Below are 9,415 nucleotides of genomic sequence, written 5' to 3'. Positions count from 1 at the left end.
TTTTTTTATATGTTTGTGCATTTTTTTTTTTTTTTTTTTTGGTCACTCTCCTGTGTCGCCTGTTTCTTGAGTCAGTTTGAGCTGAACACCTGTTGTCTATAAAGAGTTGATTGTATTCCACATGGATATTGTGCCTGATGAAGACCTTTTGGTCGAAACGTTGCATTGAATAAATAATTTATTGGAGCAGTTATTTTCAGTGTGCGGACTTCACATTTGTCCTGCACCTGAGCCCGATTTGGGTTTTTGGGATGTGCACACCTACTCAATATTTTTTGATTTTTTGTTAAAAATTACTTTTAGACCAGTTGCCCAAATGGCTCAGAAAATATAGCAGCATTTGTTTGCTGATGCCACTTTTGTGTGTGTGTAGTGAAATGACATTCAGACATTTCTAAGTATGACTTAAGTGTCCTTTTTGGGGCCACTGTATTCAGCATATTATTTGAGAAATAGAAATGACACTTATCAGATACACAATTTGTCCTCCACTTCCATGCAGCTTCTGAATATTGCAAAGCCTTTTATGGATAAAGGAAACACAACAGAGGAATTCTCTTGTGATTTGTGAGGGGAAATGTAAAATATGGCAAAGTCCCCTAATGCTTGTAGTAGTACAGAGACACATACAAGTTGGCCAAATCATGTGAACCAACATCAGGGTGAAAAAAAGAATCTGTTAGAGAAAAGATACTATACAGGCAAAATGAAACCATGCGGAAGTTTTCACAGGAATTATGTTGCAATAATAATCTCATTTCAATATCAAAACAAGGGCAGAAATTTGGAAGAAAAACACTTTCTGGATGCAAGTTATGACTCATACCCCTTACTGAGCCCCTATACTGTTAACCTGCACTACTTTCCTCTTTTCTCTTCTCTCTTTTCCTCACAAATGTATTCCTAGCAGGATGTCACATGCAGTGCCTGAAAAAAAGATGGATAACTTCACCTTAGACCATGCAAAGTTTGCAAAACTCAACTTTCATTATCAACCCATATCAACCACATTTGGTCACGTGTATTCTTTTTCTAGGCCACTGATATGACTGGTGTCTTCTTCTCATGTGGGTGTTTATAACTTTAAACTTATTTGTCAAAAGTCATGCAAAAACAATTTATAACTGGTTTTGATAAATAAGTCTTTATTTCTGCGGGCAAAAGTAGAACCTGACCAAAAGCGGCACAACAGAAACACATATTTGGTAACAAGGCCTGCAGCAGTCCAGAGCTGACATTCATGACATCTGCTGTTATAAATACCATTTGTTTACAAGAGTAAAAAAACTATAGAAATATCACTGTACAATATGTACACAGCCATTTATCCTCATTTTTTGCACAATATGTGATTTTCATTCATAATGTTTTATGAAAGGAAACTCCATGAGGAGGTGAAATGTGTGGGAAAGGAGTTTGGAGCACAGTTACAGTAGATTGACTTTGAGATCATTAATCATCATGGATGGCATGAACTGAATGAGCAACATCAAATAAAAATAGGAAAGCAAAAACAAAAGGCTTCTGTGAAAGCTACTGATGAGGCCTGAAACAGAAACATTTTGTATATGTAATGTAATTTTTGTGTTTGTCTTCATTTTAGGTTCATTATGACCATTATAAAAACTCATTATAAACGTATACTGTACGAGTGAATGGTGTCTTTTTATAATGGATCCTGGAGAAGTACCTTTGCTTAAGCAGGGTGTGAACGCCCCTCATTGCTCTTAGGACAGGGGTGTCCAATCCTGCTCCTGGAGGGCCACTGCCCTGTAGAGATCAGCTCCAACCCTAACACACCTGGACCAGCTAATCGTGTTACTAGGCATACTAGAAACTTCCAGGTAGGTGTGTTAATGCAAGTTGGAGCTAAACTCTGCAGGACAGTGGCTATCCAGGACCGAGTTTGGACACCCCTGCTCTAAAGTATTTAAGTAGAACTAAAGCTCCCTTGCGGTTTCCCTAGGGGTTTGAGTTGATGGCGAGAGTCTTTGGCTGTTATATTATGCCATTCTCGTCTCTGCATCCTTTCTTTAAAGGTGAGGGTTTCATTCTCCCCTTGGAAATATTGGTATATTGAAGGTCGTAGATGATATACTCCCTTTGGTAGGCTACTCCCTAAGGGCTTTGCCAAGATGCTGACAAAGTTGGGCCATTTTACCTTAGATCTCTGCTCTTGGGGCCTTATAAGGCTAATGTCTGTCCAGCAAGGGAGGGAGGAAGGTTGTATAGGCCGTGATGTCCCTTGCTATACAGCATAGAAGCTTGGGTATCTTCTCTTGCAATTGGGAGATACTGGCTTAAGGAATAAAGCCACTGAGCAGTCTTTGAGTCATTTTGGATGCACACTTGGGGTTGACACACTTGGACTAAGTAATCCGTAGATTCAATTTATGCTATGGTCACTATGTTTGTGCACATTCACAGTTTAGTGAGACAGGCATTCCCTCAGTATGTATAACTGGGGGAGTGTAACATAGGCCAGTAATAGCTGTGCATGTAAACCTCACTCCCCTGGCTTCAAGAGGCATGTTAGCGACTGGCGCTAGAGACTGCGGCCTTTAGGGTCCTTGTTAGTGTGCCCGCCTCCCATGCTGGAGACGCCAACTCGAGTCCCGCTCGGAGTGGGTAGAGTAGGAACAGTTACATTTGGTGCTGTGACCTGGAATGGGAATAAAGTTTTGGGGGGTGAGCGTAACATAGGCCAGTAAGAGCTGTGCATGTAAACCTCACTCTCCTGGTATCAAGCGGCATGTTAGCGACTGACGCTAGACACTGCGGTCTTTAGCGACCTTGTTAGCGCGCCCACCTCCCATGCCGGAGATGCCACTGCGATTCCCGCTCAGAGTGGGTCGGGGGGGGGTGGTATAACATAGGCTAGTAAGAGCTGTGCGTCTAAACCTCACTCCCTTTGACCTCAAGAGGAATGCTTAGCGACTGATGCTAGAGACTGCAGTTTCAGCTAACTTGGTTGTTAGCGTGCCCGCCTCCCATGCCGAAAATGCCAGTTCGAGTCCCGCTCAGAGTGGGACTTGAGTAGGACTGGTTACATTTTCGTGCCGTGACCTGGATGGGAGTGAGGTTTGGGGGCGTGAGTGTAACGTAGGCCAGTAAGAGCTGTGCGTGTAAACCTCACTCCCCTGGCTTCAAGAGGTCTCGCTAGCAACTGGCACTAGAGGCTGCGGTCTTAGCGCACCAGTCTCCCATGCTGGAGACACCAGTTCGAATCCCGCTCGGAGCGGGTTGAGTAGGACCAGTTATACATGGCGTGGGAAGTGCCTTTACACTTCAAAAAGGGAATGTGTAGGTTACGACTGTAAACCTGAGAAGGGGAATGTGACGCTGCATCTCGTTGCCATGCCTAGGGCTTGCCTGCACATCTCCTTCAGACAAAAGAGTTGATGAAGTTTATACTCACAGGCGCTCCGCTTGTGACGTCAAAGACTGCGGTCAGCCAATGAATTGGCATGTTTGGTACATGTGCTTCAGACACCGGTCACACTGATGGCGTTCCCCATAGTGTCAACTCCATGACGCAGCATCTTGTTCCCCTTCTCAGGGAACCAGGGTTACATACGTAACCTAGACTTTAGGAAATAAATCTTACTGCACTTGAGTATTTACAGCATGTGCTTTAACTTTAAAGCATGTTATAAAGTATTTCATAATTCACTGATGAATACTTATATATAATCTCATTGGTAAACTCATTTGAATGCACATTAATTAGGAATATCCAAAATAATTTAATAGCATTTCCTGCCAAGTTCTAATCTGATTGGTTGACCTTTGCGACTTCTGAGAGGTTGGGCAAATGCTCTCTTACTGTTTAAGTGGGCTGTTCTTGGCCAGACTAGAATATTTCTCACTTTTGCCTGTTTTTAAAGTACATTGTGTGCAATGGTTGATGGTGCAACTATCTGCAATGATGTTGATTTAGATGACGTGTTTCCTTTCATCCTTTTTTGCAGCACAAGAGATTCTGGGATACATTCAAGGTTCTCACAGCAGAAACTTTTTCTGTCCACCGCTAGGTCACAGTTTGAATCTTCATGGCAAGTATTTACTGATAATAATTGCCAACATCTGCAAGATTGGGCACTGTGTACACATTTCAGAATACAGATTGATGGGAAATCTACAGCAAAGTTTGGTTTAATTCATTACTTAACTCACATTCAACAGAACGGGCCACATGAAATGAAATGTAAATAACCTTAATGAACTGATTAAAGAAAAACAAAGATTTCTCCCTCCACAGATTCTAGGAAATGTTCAGAAAGCTAATCAGATGATATCCGAAGCGTCTTACAAATGAGTGCCATGAGAGAGATGGAATGTGTGATATGCCTTTCAAACGGAGCATCAGAGGTGAAGATTGTTAATGAATTCTCTTGCTCACAGGGTTGTTTGGTCTAATTATCCGGAATGTGAATTATTTGGTAATTATCAAAGCAGCAAATCATTCGCCTACGTTGAAAATTACATGAAAATGTGCCTCAAAGCGGGGTGCGTTGAAAAATTAACAATTCTGCGTTGGTTAACGACTTGTGGAATTATGAAATCAGCTGTTATGTGTGTGTGGGGGGGCTTCTTTTATGCCATAATGTGATGGTAAACACGTCCCGTCATAAGTAATTAAATGCTTTGCATTTTAATCAGATTCTTCTGAGAGGCATGTTGACTGTGCCGCGGGTTCAGGTTATTGTTGACGGCGTGCTTTCATTTAATGCTGCACAGCTCAATCAGCCCATCTTCCTGCTCTACAAATGCTAATGATCAAACACTCCCACAGTCAGAAAAAAATGAGAACAAAGGTTAAAACTTTATACATTAAGAACATTAACAAACATTATTACATTGCATATTGCTTATCAGATCATTAGTTAATGTGCATTTTATAGAGCCGCTAAATTGACATGGCAAAGGAAAAAAATATGAAATGTGAGGGAAAAATGATGGCACTGCTTTTGCGTTCTCTCACATTTGTTTTGCGTTCCCCAGAGAAACTTTGCATTCCCTCGTATGTAATTTTTCCTTCCATCCCATATTTTTTCCATCACCATGTCCCTTTAGGGGCTCCGTAGCATTCAAATAGTTTAAAATGTGATTTTTTTTTTTTTTTTTTATAGTATTCCTGTAGCTCAAACAGTTGTGCTAACAATGCCAGGGTTATGGGTTCGATTCTCAGGGAATGCATGAACCGATAAAATGTATAACTTGAATGCAATGTAAGTCACGTCTGCCAAGCGCATAAATGTAAATTTTCATAAATATTATTTATAGAAATTATATAACATACATTTTAAGAATGCATGAGTGGTGTTTGACTGTGCAGAACTCACTTCACAGTGGCAGGATGTTGTCAGTGGTTGCTAGGGTGTTGCTTTGCGGTTACAAAGGTGGTTTGAGTGTTTTTTAGCTCATTGCTATGCAGTTGCTATGGGGTTATGGATATTTTCAAGGTTGTTGCTTAGTCAGATTCTTCCGCCTATGGGATTTTTCACCTATTTTATCATCTAGTTTGATTTTTGTAGAAAACAATGCACAAATGATATGGGATCCCTACCTTATTAAAGGGTTACCTCACCAAAAAATTTAAATTCTGTCATTAATTACTCACTCTCACATTGTTCCACACCCGTAAGACTTTTGTTCATCTTCATAACACAAATGAGGATCTTTTTAATGGAATTTGAGTGCTTTCTGTCCCTCCATTGACAGCTGACGCAACACTTTCAAGCCCCAGAAAGGTAGTAAAGGCATCATGAAAGTAAACCATATGACCCAAGTGGTTTAACCTCAATTTTACTCTCACGTTAGAGATGAATATTTTTGTAAACAAACTGGTAAATGATGTTTTTTTGCTCAAGCAAAGCACTCATGTCGCTTCATAAAATTTAAGATTTCTGATTTTTGAAGAGGTCAGATTACTTTAATGATGTCTTTACAACATTTCTGGGGCTTGAAAGTGGTAGTTGCATATAGTTTGTCAATAGAGGGCCAGAAAGCTCTCAGATTTCATTAAAAATAATTTTATTTGTGTTGTGAAGATGAAAGAAAGTCTTACGGGTTTGTAACGACCGTGAGCAATTAATGACAGAATTTTCATTTTTGGGTGTACTATCCCTTTAAGTATGTAGCAATTGTGATGTCTGGTTTAGCAAATACCACTAATAATGTTTGCTGATGACTTGCTAATAAAAGTTATGTTTTACCAAAGAATTTGTTAGATATTACTCATAAAGAGACACACAATTAAGCGCATCCCACCTGTCTGCCCTCCTCTTACCTCTCCTGTATGAGTCTGACTAATGCAAATTATTTATTATGCTGAAAGATAAAGTTCAACTAGCATTTTCTGTCCAATGGCCAGAAAATGTCAGTCAGATCATTTTACTGTCCTGAGTGCAAAGAGTAACGTAATTAAATGAGGGCTCGTGTGGCTGCATACCTGAACAGCTCCTGCCCAGACACTGACTCATCAGACGACAGAGACAGAGCATGGTTTGGGTGATAGTAAGCATATCGTTGTGTATGTTTTACATTACACGTAAAAGGATGAAGTTACCTGGGCATTGACGTAGCATATGCAGTGATGTAGCACAGAAGAGAGAAATGAAAATAAAGATTAAATGAAGCAGATATTAAAGATGAAGTGTGTAATTGCATAAATAACTACTGTTTCCAAACAGGTTTCTATAGTTGTTCTCTTCTCATAGTGAAGCAGTTGCTTCCAGAAGTAAATATTCTTTCCAGTTGGTGAGAATCTGTTATTTTATAACTGCATTTAATGTTAGTTTGATTGGCCAATGTTTACTGTTATCGAGTTGGTCTACCTCTGTGCTATATAAAGGACATATGTATGCACATTTGTTCTGATAGTGTCATAAACTGAACATACACTACCATTCAAAAGTTTGGGGTCATTAAGGTTTTTTGTTTGTTTTTGAAAGTCTTTTATCCTCACAGAGGCTGCATTTATTTAATCAAAAATACATTATAAAACGGATAGTTCCGGCCCTTGATTCTGATTGGTTAAGCCGCGTTCGAAGTCGTTGTAAAATTCCCGAAGACATACAGCTGACCGCATTACATAAGTATCGCTGCATCTGTCTTAGCAACCTTAACGTAAACATGTTTGTTCTCAAATGATTTTGTACACTGAAGCTTACTGCATTAGAGTATTCTGAGAGAGATATCAAGTGACTGAGTGTATCACCTGCATTAGCATTTTCCTTCAGGTCAGTCCTATGTTCATCATAAAAAAATCCGTTTGAATGTCCGCTGCGATCTTGTCCTTTTAACATTTAATGGGGTTTCCCGTGCCCTGCAGACATTGACAGCGCTAGTCAAAGCATTTGCGTCTTGTTCCGTGTTCACAAGTTTCAATTTAAAAGTCTTTGCAACTGAGTGATTCGCTCATAAAGACAATCTTTGCCGCCATCTAATGGCGTAATAATGTAACTTCTGTTGCTGTTCACGGCCAGGGACTATTTTTTCCAGCGGAAGGAAGGCTTTTAATGATTTTACTTCATGAAAGTTGCATTGATACATATTTGTTGGCTTTAATATTTGTATTGTGTGGTAACCGTTTTATAAAAGCAATAAGCCCTGTGAAGCTGTGGTTTACAGTGAATTTATAAAAGCTAAGGGGGTTTTAGGCACTTCGCTCCGCGTAATTCACCGTAAACCATGGCTTCTTGGGGCTTATTGCTTTATTAAAAATAGCAATATAGTAAAATTTATTATAATTTAAAATAACTGTTTTCTATTTTATGTAATTTATTAAATGTAATTTATTTATGTGATGGTAAAGCTGTTACTCCTGTCTTCAGTGTCACATGATCCTTCAAAAATCATTCTAATACGCTGATTTGCTGCTCAAGAAATACCAGCTAACAGGGAACATTCTCAGAACTTTGTTTAACGTTCTGAATAAACATTCTTCCAGTAACATGAATAGAATGTTCGTTATCGAGTTATCTGGTCTTTAATAATGTTCAGGAATATTTTAGAAATAATGGGAAGAATGTTAGCAAAACATTCTTAGAACATAGTTTTGTTAGCTGGGTTGTACCTGTTTTCTGATTTTCAAATAGCTTTTTCATTTGAATCATAAGTGGGAATGTGATTCATCTTAACTGGATTTGGTTGTTTTGGTTCAAGGCTCAGAACTGTATTTGAAGAATTAATTGAAATCCCTAAGTATGGAGGAAAAGAATGGGTCATGGCCGCTGAAAAAGTCACAGTTATGTTCAATTGTTCAAATAAACAGGTGCCTTATTCCCAAACTCATGCCAATGGTTGAGGTAATTTTGCTGTTTCAGACCAATCAAAGAAACAGAGCAAATATTTGGGAAGCTAAATCACACTACAAATGGTTTGTCTATTTCCCTTCTTGTCTTTGTACATTTAACTTGGATATCAAAGTATAAAAAAAAAAAAAACACTTCACCTTTAATACAGCATGAATGTCTCCAGAATGGTTGATAGCTGACATGTTTGATATGGAGGACAGATATGGGCTTTGTCTATGCAGATTACGAAGAAGATGCAGCCTCTTTTTGAAATCAAAATCTAACCAAAGGTACCAGTCATATTCTGCATAGACTAACAACACAAGGGCTCTCTATAATGAACTCAGTCCATCGATCATAAGGGCCACAGGAAGCCAGTGTCAAGATTTCCTGTCACGTGACTGATGAGGTAAGAACTCATTCCAGGGCTTGATTGATTGTGACAATGCAGTCCAGATGAGATAATTAGAGAGAGAAAGGCCTTCTGAAGAACAGGAACCCATCGCTGTCACAGCCTATGAAAAGGAAAACAGATGAAGTTAAACCAGCATGAGAAATTATGTTTATTTCCTCCTCTTCTGTTGGGACACATTTAAAAATACACACAGAAACACATTAACTCCAAAACCTAGTGAGCTGCTTACCTAGAAAACATTTTGAGACATCAGGTGGTCATATGACACAAAAGCTGTTTCTAAACGTAGCCAGCAACATTATGCCTTCTTTAGTCCTTTATTCTAAGGCTATTCTTACCGTGTCGTGTCAGTAGCTTAGCAACATGCTAACATGAACCATTGGAATCAACTGTGAGTGTTTGCTGAGTTAATTAAGGAGCATTATTTGTGTTCAATGAGCCTAATCAAGGTTATCAGCATTAACTAAAACCAAAACCATAAAAAAAATTCATTACTTAACTGTGAAATAAAATATAAAACAACTATAGTCCCCTTTAGACATCAGTGGTCCCCTTTAGACATTCTACTAACTATAAGTAACTTTGCAACTACATGTCTAACTCTCATTAGAATATTAGTAGACCCTTAAAGGATTAGTTCACTTTCAAATGAAAATTATCCCAAGCTTTACTCACCCTTGACTTTTCTGATGAACATAAT

At 39.0% G+C, this 9,415-nt stretch overlaps 1 long non-coding RNA gene across 1 annotated transcript; it reads right to left on the bottom strand.

Annotated features, from left to right (window-relative positions):
* Window positions 1–1,125: 1,125 nt before the first annotated feature.
* On the bottom strand, window positions 1,126–5,688 carry LOC127513668 (uncharacterized). The gene is made up of 2 exons (XR_007930461.1): window positions 2,902–5,688; window positions 1,126–2,728 (listed from the first exon to the last, which is right to left on the bottom strand). It is a non-coding gene; the product is annotated as an uncharacterized LOC127513668 (long non-coding RNA).
* Between the last annotated feature and the right edge of the window lie 3,727 nt (window positions 5,689–9,415).

Source organism: Ctenopharyngodon idella, chromosome 5 (genome assembly GCF_019924925.1).
Source record: "Ctenopharyngodon idella isolate HZGC_01 chromosome 5, HZGC01, whole genome shotgun sequence".
Classification (NCBI taxonomy): Eukaryota; Metazoa; Chordata; class Actinopteri; order Cypriniformes; family Xenocyprididae; genus Ctenopharyngodon; species Ctenopharyngodon idella.
This window is presented reverse-complemented; position numbering and strand designations above follow the sequence as displayed.